The sequence below is a fragment of the Lactuca virosa genome, chromosome 5, assembly GCF_052849685.1.
Source record: "Lactuca virosa cultivar CGN04683 chromosome 5, Lactuca_virosa_CGN04683_v6, whole genome shotgun sequence".
Classification (NCBI taxonomy): domain Eukaryota; kingdom Viridiplantae; phylum Streptophyta; class Magnoliopsida; order Asterales; family Asteraceae; genus Lactuca; species Lactuca virosa.
In genome coordinates, this window is record NC_136430.1 from 353,088,828 (window position 1) to 353,094,605 (window position 5,778).

Genomic DNA, 5,778 nt, shown 5'->3' on the forward strand with positions numbered 1-5,778 from the left:
ACATAACACACATTATGAAATGTTTTTGAGATTTTCTACAATAATTTTCTTTTCTGAAAAAAAAATCATACTTAAGACATTAGTACCACTCAGTACCTGTCGATCAAGCAAATGAAGCGGGAAGTGACAATACATTGATCATTTTATCACACCCTATATTTAGTTCAGTTTGAAGTTATTTGGTTTTAAATGATAACTAGAGGGGGACCCCATAATGCAGTTACTACATAAAAATAATAACAAAGTTGATACATAAAAATATGGTTTTCACTTTATAATTCTTACAGCAAGTCTCCACAGCCTCATTCATCTTCCTATCCATGTCAAGTTTCCACAGAAAACCGATATACCATGCAGTTATCAATTTGTGAATCAAAGGTACCCTTTATGCACAATGTATTTCTTTTAAGCTTTTGGTTATTTTCTCAAAATTCGGTCCAAGAAACAGAATATAGATCCATATGTAGGCAACAATGAGAAATTAAGTGAACAAAATAACAAAAAAATTGAAGGTGCATAAATACAAATGTATACACATAAGATAACTTAGTATAAAAACAATGTTGAAATAAATTTATATAGAAAGAATCTTCTTCATAAGATAAGTTATACAGAGGGTACATTTGATCGATTCTGAAGTATGAGATAGAGGGTTTCAACCTCCCAACTAAGGGTTTCTATAACACTGGATAAATTTATACAGAAAGAAACTTCATAAGATAACTTAGTATAAAAATAATGTTGAAATAAAACTTGTGCAAGTGCATACAACATCCTTGATTAGAATGCAGTTGAGTGAGTTAATAAATCATAAAACTTACTTCTACCAGAAGATCCATTGTTGCTGTTTGTTCTCCTTTCCTGAATGTAGACTTGCCTTCCAGCTACGGTTTTAAAAGCAAGAAATAATTCAAAAGTTGAATGCTATTATGGGAAAATAGTACCTTAACTATTGTTGTCTCCCTCTTACTACTTGTAAAAACTCCTACATCTTTTTACATAAAATTATCCGCACAGAAAAATTATGAATCAGTTTTTAATTATTTGAGTAATTGTATTATAAATAAATAAAAATAATAACTTTTTTGAGGAGGGGTAGTGTCTTAAATCTGGAAATTGTTTCATAACCTTTTTGTTGTAAATGGAAATCAAAGCTTCTATGTTACCTATATAATATAACATTACTTTTTTACCTACATTATTTTTATATTTGTTGGATATTTCACAGCAAGCAGATATATTATCTTCTGTACAATATTTTCCTAGTTGGCTTATACACTTTCTTTGAAATTTGTTCTTGAATTAAAGTCTCATTAATAACTTGAATAACGATTGCACAAAGCAGATGCTCAATTCGTTATTAACGAATTGGATAAATACTATATTTTCAAATTTTTTTTATGAAAATGTTCACAAGTCTTCGTAATTCTTTTAAAATTTTTACAATGCACAAGAGTTTCATAAAGGGCAAAATACAGAAAAATACTTCCATTTTATTGATCGACCCATTTAGCTATTTATGTAGAGATTAAATTAAACCATCATATTTTTTTACCATTTAAAAATATCGCAAAACACAACTTACTTCACAATTGTATTCATTAGCCACTAAATTGTTATTGCAATAACCATTAAAAAAACAATAGTTCAACGGATAAATTGATAAAATGGTGAAACTACATTATCTCTTATATATTTTTCAATTTCCAATAAGTAAATATCTTACTTGTAATCTTTAGCTAGTATTTTTGGAGATGCACAACTGAGATTGTTGAACAATACATCCCTGCAAACGAATTATTAGAATATAGTGATTTAATTCCCGCTTAAAAAAGTCCCAAATTATTCACAAGTTTAATAATTTTCAAGTGGTAAATAAAAGAAATAGCAATGTACTTCCATTGCTCTCTTTATAAGATCTTCCTATTTTCATTTTTTTTCCTATTACAACATAGTATTCTGAAAAATCTATCAATTTTAGCAATTTCATCTAAATACATTACAATTTCCACTTCTATAATTGGGTAGATTTTAGAAGTATATTGTCCTAATTGCTACATCATGCATTTTACGGTTTTGCCCTTCTTTAAAATGTCAAATTAAACAAAAGAATGGAAAATGATGAATGACATACATGAATGAGAGACCATGAAAATCCTCCGAACTTGTAATCTTTCTTCCTGTAAACAAACAACCATTAAAAAAAGCAGATGATTCTAAAGGATTTCCTCTTCAATTTGGGTCTCTCTGTCACGTGGAAATGGAATCATTTCAAGCTGATCTGTATAAATAGAAAGGAATTACTAAGTTGGATATGTGTAAAGACAAATAGATTTATACTAAAATAAATAATTGGAAAAAATAAAGTGTTAGATATCAAAATGAACCAAACCCCTACCTTCCAAGAAAACATAATGAAAGGATCTGGGCCGATTAATGCATGAATGCATCTCATCCATAGATAATTTGTTGATGAACTCAATTAAGGGGAAAGTTTCAATCCTTCCAGACGACTCTGTGCAGTTTATTGTTTGGATCGGTCCACTTTGGAAATTCATAATAAATTCTAGAAGACTGCAAATGAGGTGAATCCAAAGCCCAGAATTGTGTATGTGTGTCTAATATCATGAATAAAAATTTCATAATCTGATTTCATTTGTAAGTACAGGGGAAAGTGATAAAACTAAAAATCTCATACCCTACCAATTGATAACTTAAGAAGAAATTTGAAGAATCGATTTGAAGAAAGTCCTCACTGAAATCGGTGTTGATTTAGGAGCATACCTGGATTTGGGGAAACATTGAAGTGACTAGCACGAATCGAACCAAAAGAAAATGTAGAAATAGGGGATTTTCCGTTCTTCATCTACTTCCCCGTCTGACTGAACGCCCTTATTCTTGTTGACACGGTTTATTCAAGTACCCTCTTCCTAATAATGGACAACAAAAAAAGATGATGCGATTTCGTTGTGGTCGGTGGTTGATTGCAAGAGGGCACAAAATCATAAGGGGTGATGCGTCGGTGGATTAACCACAAACGGTGGAGCAGCCTATGGCCGTGCAGGAGGCTATTGGATGACAGGGGCGCATAAGGGGTATACGGAGCCACCACCGACGATTATGGCTCTGAAAGACGGAGGTGGTGAAAAGACGGCATCTAGGGTGGTGGTGATGATTGTGAGATGATCAGAGAAGGAATTTTGAAGGTTTGAGGATGGTTTCACCGGGAACCCTTTTCACTTACCTTTCCGATCCCCTCCACCTCCTCCGCCACTGTCGATTGCTCAAACAGTGTCGATTCGTGCTCGTGTAGACACAAAGCCCTTGCTACCATCGCTGTGTAGACGAAGGCTAGGCTTCGATTCCACTGAGAAGAAGAAAAGCGGTGGAATATGCGTCGGGAGTGGGTTACTGGTGGCGGTATTAGCTGAAGACGATGAAGACAAATTGAAAGCGGAAGAAAAGCATTTGCGGAAGGAGCGTTGATGGGTGGAGACGAAAGGGAAGAGATAACGTGGAGGATACCAAAATTCGAAGACGTAAACATTTGAGGCGGTGGATCGGTGGGATTAAATTAACGAAGGTATACTAACTAACCCAAGGAAACATAAAATTAATATATATATATATATATATATATATATATATATATATATAAATAAAAGGAAATCTCACTATTTCTTAAAATAACTTTAATATAATAATATTATTTTTTTAAGACGTCTAAACGATTTAAACGATTTAGCTCATGGTATAAGTAACAACCAATAAAATAATAATAAATTTATAACTTAACCCTATTTAGGTGGAAAATATAGGCAAATGTTCAATTTAAAATTATATTATGCATAATCTGAAATTAATAAATCCTTATGTAAAATAGCAAATAAAAAACGTGTTCCATATATTGTGGGAAATTGGAAATGCTAGGCAACGATTCAAAATTTAAATTGAAGGTTATAACTCACGCTTTTATTATTGAGGTTAATTAATACTTGGATAATAAGTTAAATTATGTCTATAAATATTGATTATAATCTTTATCTTCATTATACAAAATACACAAAAATACAAGTTAATTATTACTTATTAATATAGATTATAAATATAAAGTGAAAATGAACGAAGACAAAGTTATTCATTGTTTTTTTAAGTTTAAAACTTTTACTTTCTAAAGAGTAAATTACATGAATGGTCGTTATGCTTTAGGGTAATTTGTGCATTTAGTTCTTAATTTATTTTTTAACTAGAAAGATTTCTACTGTTTGTTTTTGTTACGTACTTAGTCTCCATCTTATCTAAAAATACTATTTTGTCCTTGATTTTTTAATTTATTTAAATAAACACACTTCCAACCCCACCCCTCACCTTACCTTACCTACCCCATCATTTTTCCCTATTTAAATAATAATTTTTTTAGGTAAGACAGAGACTAAACACATAACAAAAACAAAAAGTAGGCACCAAACACGTAACAAAAACAAATAATATAGACCTTCCAAGTTAAAAAAATAAATTATAGATCAAACGCGTAAATTACCCCAAACCATAGGAACCATTCGTGTAAATTACTCATTTCTAAATAAAGTGGTAATAAGCATTATTATACATATATACACATCATTTATATCAAATCTGAAAATAAGAATTATCAAAAATAAAAAATAATTTCAATATGAAGAAAATAAAACTATGCATTTTACATGAAATTTATTATTATTTTTATATTTGAAAATGTTTGACAAAACAAGAAAGAAAATCTTAAATAAAAACAAATTCTTGACAATAAAAATCAAACATGTCTAATTTAAATCGACCGGAAACCAACTATTTTAATATATTGATTAACCAATAAATTATTAAATAAAAAGGTTCCATAGTATAACTTAATATGTATACCAGTATAAAAAGAAAATAAAAAATATAGATAATATCAACAATCCTATAAAAAGGAATAGATGTGCAATTTGCTCTATTTTTTTTACAAAAGTCTATAATATGGACATATTTTGATTTTTAATAAGAAACTATCGACATACTTTATATCCAAAACAATAATATAATTTTATTTTAATAACAAAAAAATAATGCAGCTTATATGTTAAACGAAAACAACATACAAATTATTTTGAAACAAAAAAATGTACATTTATTTTTGACGAAAGATAATAATAAACTTTTCTTTTTAACCAAACCATGCGCAAACATCGTCCACTTCATCGTGTTATTTATGGATTTTTATATGTTACCACAGTTAAACAAATCGCCGCAAGAAATCTATTTATTGAAATTTTTAACTTCTGTTTAGAAACTATTCACCGAAATAAAATTAATTGTCAAAACAAAGTTATTGCCGCCCGTCGCATTGCGCGGGTAGACGGCTAGTGTATATATATATATATATATATATATATATATATACTAGGTTAAAACTCGTGGAAACCACGGATAAAAAGGAAAAACACTATTGATAATTTAAAATGATAATGAAAAATAAAAAATTATTAAATTACAAAGCTAGAAGTTTTGTCTATAAGTTTATAATGGTTAGTTAAAATTAATATATACTTTGTTATAAGCTTATGGTGCTTGCTGTTTAGATTTTGGTTTTTTTGAACTATATAGTTTTTTTTTAAAATAACACCAAACAAAAATCAGTTGTTGATTCTATTACTAAACATAAATATGATAGGTTAACCTTATTTAGTCAAATATGTGTTTTTACTTGTATATATCAACATCTGATTACCTTTGGTTGGTACATATATTTACCAATAT

General features: G+C 29.4%; 1 long non-coding RNA gene across 3 annotated transcripts; it reads right to left on the reverse strand.

Moving 5' to 3' along the window:
- Window positions 1-495: 495 nt before the first annotated feature.
- LOC145116417 (uncharacterized) lies at window positions 496-3,571 on the reverse strand. Of its 3 annotated transcripts, XR_013712074.1 has the most exons (5): window positions 2,399-3,570; window positions 2,135-2,281; window positions 1,727-1,786; window positions 822-884; window positions 496-685 (listed from the first exon to the last, which is right to left on the reverse strand). It is a non-coding gene; the product is annotated as an uncharacterized LOC145116417 (long non-coding RNA). The 3 variants fall into 3 exon arrangements; XR_013712075.1 differs by having other exon boundaries at window positions 496-991; window positions 2,399-3,571; XR_013712073.1 differs by having other exon boundaries at window positions 496-884; window positions 2,399-3,569.
- Window positions 3,572-5,778: the final 2,207 nt, after the last annotated feature.